The 12,280-nt window shown below is 49.3% G+C and overlaps 1 protein-coding gene across 10 annotated transcripts in view; it reads right to left on the reverse strand.

Annotated features, from left to right (window-relative positions):
- Nucleotides 1–12,280, reverse strand: part of Smco4 (single-pass membrane protein with coiled-coil domains 4) — a 54,476-nt gene that overhangs the window by 26,771 nt on the left and 15,425 nt on the right. For 2 of the 10 annotated variants that reach the window (XM_048433982.3, XM_048433973.3), the window contains exon 1: nt 6,742–7,306. The exons of 5 other annotated variants lie outside the window; for them this stretch is intronic. The gene's annotated coding sequence lies outside the window, so the exon portion shown is untranslated. Of the gene's footprint in view, nt 1–2,220; nt 2,236–6,741; nt 7,353–11,143; nt 11,272–12,280 lie in introns of those variants that run through there. 3 more of the 10 variants (XR_015001917.2, XR_015001923.2, XM_087905859.1) reach the window with 3 other exon arrangements.

The raw sequence follows: 12,280 nt of genomic DNA on the forward strand, positions 1-12,280 counted from the left end.
CATTACTACATCCTAAAAAATGAAACACAAATTTCTACAAAAGAGCAGAAATGGGGAGATATTAAAATTTAATGGTGGAAGAAGAAAGAAGAAAAGCCAGGCCTTACAAAGCAGACTTGTATCCAAATAAAACCCCGCAAAGTGAAGGAAATCACGGCAACAAATGCAGGGCTTTAAATCTCTCAAGGTGCCAAAATCAAGATGCATTTCAGACAGGTCTGGAAAATAAAATTACAGGGGCCAGCAAAGAACAGTAAATTGAACAGCAAAGAGGAAAAAGAAAGCGCACAGCTGTCATCCCAACTCTCAGGAGGCCGAGCAGTGGGGCCGCTGAGAACTAGAAACTAGCCTGGGCTACAGACAGACAACAGGTGGGTATATCAGTATGTACACAGACAGACAGATGGGAAGATAAGGCAGTGAGAGAGGGCAATGGTCTCTGCTGGCAGAGCTTGAGTGTAGGCTGCAGCCAATCTCCCACACACTGCACCCCACTGCTGGAGAAGGGAGGGGGAGCAGAGAGAACATTATCAGAGCGAAGGAGAGCAAGCCCTGCAGAGTCAGGTCCAGCTGACCTCCTGAGCAAGCATATGCCTGGAAAACAGCTGCTTACTCCAACCTAGAATGAGCGCCGCAAATTCACTCAATCAGTTTACACAGCGATCTGCTAAATCCCAACAGTTCTGGATGGAAAACAACGGCAAATTATTCAAGCTCATGGGGCCTCAGTTTCCTCTTCTGCACAATGAGGGGCCCACCATCTTTTCCAGGATGGTGGGCAGAGATACCACAGAAAGGTGGCACTGTGAGCCTGGGTCTGGGGCAGAGCAGGCGCTCCACAAGCAAGATTATCAGAGATTATCTGATATTCTCAGAGCAGCTTGTACTTCAGAGCCAAAGCAGAATCTAGGGTTTTCCAGTCAACACCTGCTGGATGCTCCCAAGGCCAGCTGTCAAAGTCTGAAAACTCACTCACATCTTAGATGTGGAGAAGGAATTTGAATGGGTTTGGCCAGGATCACACATGTCTAGCTGAAGAGATCTGTCTGTGACCAAGGCTTGGGTCTACGTGGCCTCTCTAGTGCCAGGCAGCATCACAGAGGTCCTCTGCCCAGCAGGAAACCCAAGGCAGGAAAGGTTAAAGAAACAGCTGGCTAATCCCATGGGCCGTTCATACCCTGTTCCGTCCCCTGGGTCAGGATTACCTAGAGGTCAGCTGCCAGTTACTGCCAGCCCTGCCTTATGGAGCACAGGAATGTCCCACTGTTCACTTACTTGCGTGCACACACACACACACACACACACACACACACACACATCTGTGAACCTTGGGTGTCTTCTGCAGTCTCCACCTTGGTTTTTGATGCATGATGTCCTATTTTCCATCTAGAGTTCACCACAGAGATTTGCCTTTTTTATGTGGGTACCGGAGTTCAAATTCAAGCCTTCGTGATTGAACGGCAAGCGCTTCACCGCCTGAGCCATCCCCCAGATCTGAACTGCTCTCTTGATCTAAGGGAATGGAAAGCTCATCCAACGGATGTGGGTCAGCAGATCAACATTCACTTGGAGTAGATGTTGGGAGTTCAGTGAATAAACAGATAGGATCTAAAAGATTTTGACCTAGTCTATGTAATAAAGATAGCCAATTAAATGTATCCCAAAAAGGTCAGGCACGAGGAAGACTAAAGACCATTTTGACAGACATGATCAATTTGACTCTTCCCTCTTCTTTGCCTCCCCCAGATAATGGAACAGTCAGCATCTCCTTGGCAGGCCAGGTGCTATCCTCGGAGCCTGTGGACAGGTCTTCAGTGAGCAGGAAACTTTCTTTATGGCTATTTTAAGCACAGCCAAGTAGTAAAGGTCATGAAGAGACCTAAGTCTGAGTGACTAGTGCAGATTATCTAGGTGCTGAGAGACCAGTAAGAAGAGTAAGATTGATAGTCAACAGAGAGGAGCTGGGAAGCAGCAGAGACCAGAGACTGGGAGCCTTATGCCCACCCAGATTTCATACTCTGAAGTGAACGGGCTCTTTAGAGGTTCCCCTGAAGGAAGGCCCTGCTCTATCTGTGTTAGAAAGTGTGGCTGTGCAGGGCTCTATCACACAGAACCGTTCCAGCTTTTACTCAGTGGCCACACGTAAGTAGGACACTTTACACGCAGGAACACGCACATGCTCACAAACACGCACGGCCTACACTGGGATGCTAGCGTTACCTGGGACCCTAGGCCAGCTCCGCAAGCTCCTGGGACTGTTTCGTCAAATGGAAAGCAGTGGGAACAACATTGGCACCACTCTCTAGAACAATGCTGGGGGCAGATAAATCAGTGCACATGAAGCCCTTGCCAGTGTAAGCCACGGTTACGAAACCACTGCCACACACGAGTCTCACCAACTAAGTCTGTCTGACGACATGCAGCGCCTCCAACATTTCCATTCTGCCTTTTTCTTCCTGTATCTTTGAAAAGCTGATTTCAGAATCTAGTAACAAGGATAATGGCCTAGTCTTAGAGATGTTGGCTTCAAGTCAGGGGATGAGTGAGGGCAGCAGAGCCCACAGGACTTGGTGGGCACTGGGTCACTAGTGAGGGACAGGAAAGGCCAAAGGCCTTCTGAAGTGTCTGGAGCGGGGGCGGTACCATGAGGCTGGGGATTTCAGAAGACGGGGCTGTTTCAGCCTGTGGGATCCTCCCCACACCACTGTCACCCTGCACACAATGGCACCCAGCAGCAAGAGGCCAATTTTTACAATGACTAATAGATTAGGTCCTGAATATTACATTCAGATTCACAATTTCTAGACTCACGCCCTTCTGTTGTTCCTGGAGCCTCCATGTCTACAGCAGCGACTGCATCTGTCACGCATTCCCGCACAGCTAAGGACTTAGGTCACCTCCTACTGCCATCCTCAGCCATTCCCACTGCACGGGTGACACAAAGACACCAGAACGATGCAGCTGAGGAAGAGTCATGCCAGCACCTAAACTGAAGCTATTTAACGCCAAGGCCAAATCCACACGCAATTATTCTGAACTCTCGGGACCATTATCCTTGTCACAGAGACACGGAGGACACCCTGTCTGACTTGGAGACGGCACTCTCTGCTCCCCGGGACACAATTAACTCAGAAAAAGCCTTCTTCAGACACAGAAGAGGCCATCCTTTTTCAAGAGCCATTCATTTGCTTCCTGTAGATACATAGGTCAGGTCAAGCAATTCTGGGATTACAACTTGAAAGATTAGCTGTGCTCACCGCACATTTTGTTTAGAATATTAATAATATTCAGGATAGTGGATTCATTACTGCCAGGCACTTAATAAAACAATCATCTCCTGTTACAGTCACTAAGAAAAAGGCCAAGCCCAGGGAGCCGTCAAAGGTCACAGAGTCCACAACTCTTAAGTAAGTCTCAGAAGAAAAAGGTTCTGTTCATCCGGGACAAAGGAAAGGATGTAGCTGAGGGGGATGAATTAGTGAAATCTGTAGACTCCCTGATAAACCTTGCTCCCCACTGAACTCTTCTCTGCACCGGATCTAACCCACAGACACTAGACCAGCAAGCACGGATGGTGAGCAGCCAGCATCCCAGCAGACAACACTAACTGCAGCTGAGGTGCTGGGAGAAAACAGGATGAGAAAGGAGAGAGCTCATCTGTAGACAAACAATATCCCAAATCTAGAAAACCTACTCCACCAGTGTGGACAGAACATGAAGAAACAAAGCTATTTCTTTACCCATGAGAGTAGCCTCCACCCTGCCACCTTACTCCACCAAGGACCAAGGGGGAACCTCCTCAGGCCTTATGCAGGGTCTACCAGGGCCAGATGGCAGGGGTAGGAGTGGAGATATGAATACAGGTGAACGTGTCCTGCATGTGTAAGAGAGAAAGAAAGGGTGTGTGGGTGAGTGAGTTTCTATCTCATGTAAGAGATAGGGGGAGAGGGAGGGAGAGGAGGGAGGGAGGGAGAAGAGGGAGGAAGGAACAGAGGAAGGGAGAGTACAGCCTGATCTCTCATCACCAGATACAGACAGACGTCTATTTAGCACTGCAGCATGCCCAGCACTTCCCATCTCTCTCTCTCTCTCCTGACAACCCTAAAGGGACACACCAATGTGAGGCCTTCTTTAAACTTGCTGAGAGGATTCCCTGACGAATCTGCCCGTGGCACAGGGCGACAAACCAGGATCCCAGCCTTGCCAACCAACTCCACACTTACTTCAGTCCCCTCGCTGAAGAGCCCCACCCACACTGTATGAGGTCATTGTAGAATCTCACCTTCGTGGAGACAGGTACAGCTGACTTTTTTTCAGCTGAGGTAAGGCAAAGACACTGTTCACTGCTAGTGGGAATATTACCCAGTATAGCCATTAAGGGAATAAGTATGAAGGTGTCTTAGTTACTGCACTATGGCAATGAAGAGGCTCCATGACCATAACGAAGCATTTATTTGGAGGCTTACAGTTTCAGAGGGTTAGTCCATCACCATCATGGTGGGGAGGATGCCAGCAGGCAGGCATGGATGCTGAGAGCTCACATCTGATCCACAGGCAGAGAGAACGAGACTGGGCCTGGTGTGGGCTTCTGAAACCTCAAAGTCCACCCTGAGTGACACAGCTCCTCCAAGAAGGCTGAACTCACTCCAACAAGGCCACACCTCCTAATCCTTCCCCAAGAGTTCCTCTAACAGGGGACCAGCTATTCAAACAGATGAGGCCATGAGGGTATTCTCATTCAAACCACCGCAGGATGTTTCTCAAAAAACTAAAAATAGAACTACTACATGGTCTAACAAAACCACTCCTCAAGAGCTCAGCTGGATTTTAAGCAGAAAAATGTCACCTAAGCCATAACTTCACCAGGAGCCACAAAGCTGGCTCTGGGACATTTCAACCAAGGGAAACTAGCAAGGGCCAAGCACAGGCTGCAGACAGGGACAGCATCTGTGGTTGGGTTGTATTCATCCTCTGCCCACATTCTTGTTCTTGGTAAAGCCACATTTGCCTTTGGGATGGTATGAACCCAGGACCCATTTGCAGTCTTTAAAGCCTGTCTCTGTTGCATCCCTTCAGAGGTCAGGCCCTTACGAAAGACTGGGTCAAAATGAGGCCGGGGAGAAGACAAGCAAGCATGGGAACCCGCGCAGAGCACACTGACACCGTCTAGGGTTCTTCGTCCCATCTCTCAGCAGCTTTCGCGAGGTTTGTGGTCACCAGTGATTATAAGGGCAACAAGGTGGGAACACAGGGACGGTGTGCCTTTAAGTTAGAACAACACTGCTGAGTAACTTCAAAAGAGAAGACTGACATTTCTGATAGAAGCAAGCAACTAAAGAGACAGGGACAGCTGGCCAATCAGGTAAGAGGCAGGGGAGCTGGCAGCATTCACCACACAGGTGTTCAGTAAGGCAGGAAATGGGACGAAAACAACTCAATTAATTCACTGTGCATTCCTGTCCAGCAGAGATGAGAGATAAACCTGAGACATCAATGGAGGGCCAGAGACTCACTCTGCAAATGCCGGGGTTGACAAAGAAGCAGATGAATATAAAATTATACAAGACTGACTCCGGCAACCTCTTCCCAACTGGAAGCCCAGGGCAAACAAATAAGAAAGCAGGGGGCTGTGGATCACAAAGCCACTCCTTTCTAATCAGGGGTTCTTCCAGGGAAGCGGTGCGGGGGGGGGGGGGGGGTTACAAACGCAGAAGGAAAAGGAGAGGAGAGATGTAAAAGCCAACAGCAAGGCAATGGGATCACCCTCATTTGTAACCTCCCCTAGGTGCGAGACTCAGCCAAGATGAGACTTGACACAAACACAGCAAGCAAGCCAAGCGGCAGAACATGCTAGCAAAAAGCAGGTGCAAGAGGTGCTACCACAGCCAGGAAAAGGGAAAGACAATGTGAATCAAATTGAGGCAAGAAAAACAAGAGTGATCAGGGCCAACATGTGACAGAGTAGCTACGAGTCCTCATTGGAAAGGAGGCTCCCCCAGTGTTGCAGCCAACACCATACCGGTAACTCTACCTAAAGCGAGCAAGGACCCACAGCAGGTGGGCAACACCCTTGTTTTACAGAAATAAAGCTCACGAAGGTGATAAATTGACAATGTGGCCACTCCATCATACGGTCAAGGGGAAGATTTTTATTGTAGCTATGAAGGAGATCTACCAGAGACTTCTGGAGAAATCCAGAGCAGAGAGAGAAAGCAGTAGACTGGACATAGGCAGCAGGCTGGGCCTGGCCAGGAGAGAAACAGGAGCAGAAAGGGGAGGTGGAAGACAGAGACAGAGACCAAGAGAACACACAGTCAAACCAGCAGGGTTAGAAGGAGAAGGAGAAGTTGGCGAAGGCAAGCCCGTGAGCTGGAACAGTTTAGGGGTGCGGGGTGAGAAGAGCCAGGAAGCCAGCGTGGGCTCTAAAAGAAGTGATGCTGTGGGAGCCTGGAGACCAGCACACACGTGGCATGCTAACAGTCACCACTAAAGCCATTTGTCCCTTCTGCCAGTGATGATGGAAATGAAGCCTTTGGTAGAGGGGAACCATTTTCATAAGTTCTTGAGGAATGCTAACTTTTGTCTGACTGCCACAATCTGAGGAAATAGTTTCCTTTGGACCACACACACAGCTACACTCCATACTCATGAACCCCATATGTATACACACACACATGTGTACCCACACTCACACATACACACACATGCAAGTGGAAAAAGGAAAGGCACTGAGGTACTCACCCAAATCACAGAACTGGAGCCGGAGTCTTAGCCTGGCTCAAAGTCTGCAGGCTTAACCATTAAGCTTGACTATAAAGATACTATGTTGCTCGCCAGCAGCAAGGGACAGATTCTATTTCAAATAAAGTAGGAGGTAGAAACTGCCTCTCGTTGGCTAATTCTCAACATGTACCACTGTTGCCTCTTCCAGCACCAAAAGAAGGAAAAGGGGGAAAAAAGAAAAGAAAAGCCCATTTGTAGAGATAAAGGGAGGAAGAGTTCATGACACTCCGGCCTAAAGGACAGAACCGAACAGATTCAGACTCGAAAACAAGAGCTGATGCTAAAACTCAGCACAGACGCCCTCCACAGACCCTGTAGGAGGATGTATGGCCTTGCTTCACTGCAGGGCTGCTAAGGCCAGAGAAGCTCAGAACCCTGTGTTTGCCGGATGAGAGAGTCCACTAAAACCGTCACTGGCCTGGATACAAAGCCACCAGACTCCCTTAAACTGCTACATTGTTTCAGAAAATAAAAAGCGCCTGCTGTCCCAAGCTGCTCCAGGTTCTCCAACTGTAGCTCAGCCCTACTTCCCCATCTAGGGAAGTATAAAACCAGGAAATTTCTTCACTACACACCTGCTCTACTGCTACACCCACAATCAGACCACAGGAGAAGCTCCCAGTTTAGTTCAGAGTTCAAGAAGGGGCCTCCTACCAGGAGCACGGCTCCAGCTGCACCATGACCCCAAAGTGAGTCACATCGTCTTTCTCAATCCTAAACACAAAACCAAGAGCAGCAGGTAGTGTTTGCGGATGCTAGGCTCTGGGCCACTTCATGTCAGCTCCTGTGTCTCTGGGGTAGGCATGTTTACATAACCAGCTTCAGGGTGGAGGGGGCATCCAAAGTCACATAAGAAATTCATTCCCGGGTTTCTCAAGGTTCACAGTCCAAGTTTCTAACTGTCACACACTCATCTCTGCAGCAGAATGAAAACACCACCCTTTGCCTTGGAGGCCTGGGCCAATGAGTCCATAAAGAAAGCTGACCCTAGACAGATCCATCTACATGGGGCATCATGTTGAAGGACCAGAGTGCAGGGGGACCAGGAAGCAAAATGCCCCAGGAAAGGAGGGAAATGCAGATGCTCTAGAGAAGAACTGATTTCTGGGAAAGAAGAAAACAGATGCATCCTGTGGCAAAGTGAGTGTGATGTGGCTCCCCCTTTTCTGTGACATCCGTACAATCATCCCTGGCTGCAGGATGCATCTTCAGACAGACGAGGGGAGCTCAGATCACACACCTTCCTGTACGTGCTGTCCCATCTGAAGTCCAAATTCACATGTTTGAGGTGATATTTTCCTGATCCCCGCCATCTTCCTGTTTTCTTTATTCATAAAACTAAGACAAGACCCCCTTTATGATCCCTTGTGGGAACACCGTTCGGCACACTGACCTGCATACTTCTCTGGCTGTTCTTCCAGCTGGAGCGGAAGCCACAGGTGTGCTCCCTGACAGGCACACAGGTTAGTGGTAGCTGATGGACACAGGGCGGGCTCTAGGGAGTCCAAGGGAAGACTTCTGACCCTGAGACACCCAGCCCTTCATCCCACTGCAGTATCAGTAGAAGACCAAGCTTGCAAACGGTCTCATGTCCGATGAATTCAGACTCGACAATCAGCACCTCACCCCATCTCACCAAGACCAATACTAAAGGAATACACTCAAGTGACTTTCGGTTCATGAACACGATCAGAATTTGAGGCCTCTCTGCCCTACGGGGTTATGAGTTCCTTGAAATAATGAGAATAACTCAAGAACTCATGGCAAATATATACAGCACGGGAACCCTGAAGACTAGACACCGAGGTGGTTTCCTGGCCACCTGTACTTATCTACACTCGAGTTTATGAACAGTAAAGAAGGAAGGAGGGTGGGTTGGGGGGAGAGTTCTCACTAGATGGCAAGAGCTGCAGACGAAGTGTTCTGAGAGGTGGCCGAGGGGCTTTTAGAGTGAGCTCATGGTGATTACTTAGTAAGTGACAGTGTTCAAAGTGCAGGTGACCAACACTCATGTTCTAAAGACTGATTCTAAACAGTTTTGCCAGGCATGTTAGCTCCCATCTGTAATTCCAGCATTCAGGAGACTGAGGCAGAAGGATCACCATGAGTTCAGGGCCAGCCTGGGCTACAGAGTAAGAACCTGTGTTGAAGAATAAATAAACTGAGGCTGGCAGGATGACCAAGCAGTCAAGAGCACCGGTTGCTCTTCTCAAGGGCCAGGGTTTGAGTCCCAGCACCCACATGACAGCTTACAACTGTGTGCTACTCCAGTTCCAGGGGCGCCCTCTCCTGGCCTCTGCACGCACTGCACACATGTGACGCACAGACACAAACACAGGCAAAACACTCACACTCATAAAATTAAAAAAAAACACTTTAAAATAAAATAAAAATGAATCAGTCAGTTTCTCCCTTGTCACTTCACCCTTCAAGTCCTGGCCTGGGCATTTCTAAAGCCGTGTGGTTACCATGGTTTCCTTAGGTTCCTGGCAGCTGAAACCAAGACCCCAAACCAGAAAGAACAGGTATTCCAGTCTGACTCTATCGTGGTAATAAACACCATGACCAGAAAAATCAGGTATTCCAGCCTGACTCTATCATGGTGATAAACACCAGGACCAGAAAGAACAGGTATTCTAGTCTGACTCTATCATGGTGATAAACACCATGACCAAAGGCAGCCTAAGGGGAAGGTTTATTCACCGTATAGGTTATAGTCTGTCATCCAGGGAGCCCAAGACAGAAACTCAATCAGACGCTATGGAGGGACAGGCCACACTACCTGCGTAGGGAGGGCGCTGCAGGCTAACCGGATGGAGGAGATTCTTCAGATGAGGCTCCTTCTTCCCAGGTATGTCAAAGTGGACCCCAAGATTATCCATTACAAACAAGACAAATGGCCCCCAAATCAGGGCTCTCTACAGGGACTCCCTGAAAAAGTCTGCAGAGCAGATCACTCCCGCTCTCCTTGGGGAAAGGAGAGGGTCTCAGGTCTCAGCTAGCAGAGTAACACTGATAAGCCGGTATAAAACTAAAGACAAACAACAACCCATGAGTTGGGTTCTATGGTTCCACAGTGTCATTTGCGTCTCGCCATAGCTTCCTAGACATGTACTACTGGAAATCTAGATGGACACAGAGAGGGAAAGAAATAGTAGTGAGCCCTATTCAGAGAGCCAGGAAACGCTGGGAGGTGATGGCGGCTCCTGATGGAGAGGCTTGCAGGCCCCAGCAAGCCCCCGGCGGCTTCTGAGGAGACGCTCTCGTTGACAACACAAGTCGATTTTAAACAGACACCTCTTCAGATTGTTTTTTAGGAAAAACTTTTAGGAGAACCCTTTTCTAACGACTGCTACTTTGCTTCAGTAGGAGCTGCTCATAGCTGACTTGCTGTGTGCTGAACTTAAAAAATATTTTAGAAGAAACTACAGCATAAAGAAAACATGCTGTCTAAGTGCCAGGTTACCATAACATGCACCTGTAAATGGAGACAGACGACGGTGGCCCTGAGGGATGCTGGCCAAGCCAATCCCTGGGCAGACCACCTCCAGGTTCTAACAAGACAATCATCAACCTGGAACAGCAATGTCCCCTTCAGGACTCCCACCAGCTTGGAGGACAAAGCTAAAGAGCAAGATGAAGCACTCAACCACCTCTACACTCAGACTTGCTCCTCAAACCACAGGAAGGAAGGGAAGGCAAGAAGGCAGGCAGGCAGGAGAAGGAAGAAAGGAAGGGAGGGAGGGAGAGAGGGAAGGAGGGAGGGAGAGAGGGAAGGAGGGAGGGAGGAAGGCAGGCAGGCCGGCGGGAGGCAGGAAAGACTAACAGCTGGAGTACACACTGGGCTACTGTAAGGCAATGATATCAGCACCTGAACAGTGCAGGGGTCTTAACCAACATCGCCCACACTCAGAAAAGTCACTGAAGGATGAAAAAGCCACAGCCTCATACTAGCTCCAGGGAACTCCTCCTCCGCCCTGCATGCAAGTCCCAGATACCCATAGCCATTCTTCCTTCAAAAAAGGCCAGAGCAGCCCACACAGCCTCAACCAAGCACTCACCCCACAAGGGATAGCAAAACCATCCGTGTACAAAAGGCTAGACTCTGGCCAGCAGTGGTATGCGGGGTCTTTGACCCCACCATTTCCGCCTCACTTTCCAAGGTGGCTGTGAGGATTTTGTGAGAACTTCAGAAAAAGCTCCGCACACAGCAAGTCAACAACAAACAGCTACTGACTTAAAACAGAAAGTAAATCACTACAGAAATAAACCTGATTTCTCAGAAGGTGAGTTCATGCAGTTAGTTAGAATCAAGGGTTTTCAGCAAACTTAGAAAAAAAAAAAGGAAGATCCCACCCACCACCTGGCCTCTGGAAGGGTTCCACAGTCTCTCTGCTACCGCTCCCCAGAAGGCCTGGGGAGTCATAGTGTCTCCTGCTCCAGCATCTTCACACTTTATAGAGATACCCTGAAACCAAGCAGAGAGCTGTGGCCAGTCTCCTGAGCAAATGAGGCCAGCTGAATTTGCTCTGGAAATTACACATCCATGGAAGGTAGCCAAACTCTGTTCAAAACATGCTTCCGTGACCTACTTAGTCGTCCAGTACCAAACCAGTCTCAAAGCAGAAACCAAGCAGATGGTGAGACGGGGCTGCTAGCTTCAGCAGAGCCCTGCTCAGACCATCCTGTGTCACATGAGTCACGCAGCAGAGAGGACTCCAAAGCAAACTCAAGGTGCTGAGACAGGTGGGCACCCACTACAAGTCACTGAACAAACAGTTGCTGAAAAGCAGAGTGGCAAAGGCATGCCAACTGCTTGTGCCCGCTGATTCTCCAGCAAAGCACTTCCGCCTACGCAGACCAAGGGTCATTGGTCTTCTGCCAGTGCCTGTTCTACTGAAGTCTTCACCGTCCTGGGACTTCCCTCCCCCATCTTCCTCCGGTATCCTTCAGTGTCTTGCACACAGTGGGTCTACCAGGGTGAACACACACACACACACACACACACACACACACACACACAGCAACTTCCAGCCACTCCCTCAAAGGGTTAGAGAACAAAGCAAGTCTGGGTTTCAAACAAGACAGCCAGCCAGAGAGCAACACTAGCACTTACAAGCCCTCGGGACTTCAAGGTGATCTAAAGGACAGCTCCCTTCAGCAGGGGAAGGTGAGTCTTGTAGAGTGGATCTAAGGACTCGGCAGGGTGAAGTGTGGAGCATTTGGCACCAGGTACACAATACGGGGTACACAGAGGAATAGTCCCCCTCACTAGCTAAGCAAGGGTAGAGGGAGCCTGCCTATAGCAAAGCAGAGCGAAACCAGGCAAGGCCATCCATCCATCACCTTTCCCAACCTTTCAGATCCAGCCCCCTCCCCAATACCCTCCTAATCTCTGGGTGTAGGCTAGAACACTGCGTACACTCTGTGTGTCCACATCCCATCACAGAAACTGCTTGAGAGCAGAAACTGGGCAGAGATGTTGCTAGGTCCAGAG

This window comes from Myodes glareolus, chromosome 4, assembly GCF_982192425.1.
Source record: "Myodes glareolus chromosome 4, mMyoGla1.1, whole genome shotgun sequence".
Classification (NCBI taxonomy): domain Eukaryota; kingdom Metazoa; phylum Chordata; class Mammalia; order Rodentia; family Cricetidae; genus Myodes; species Myodes glareolus.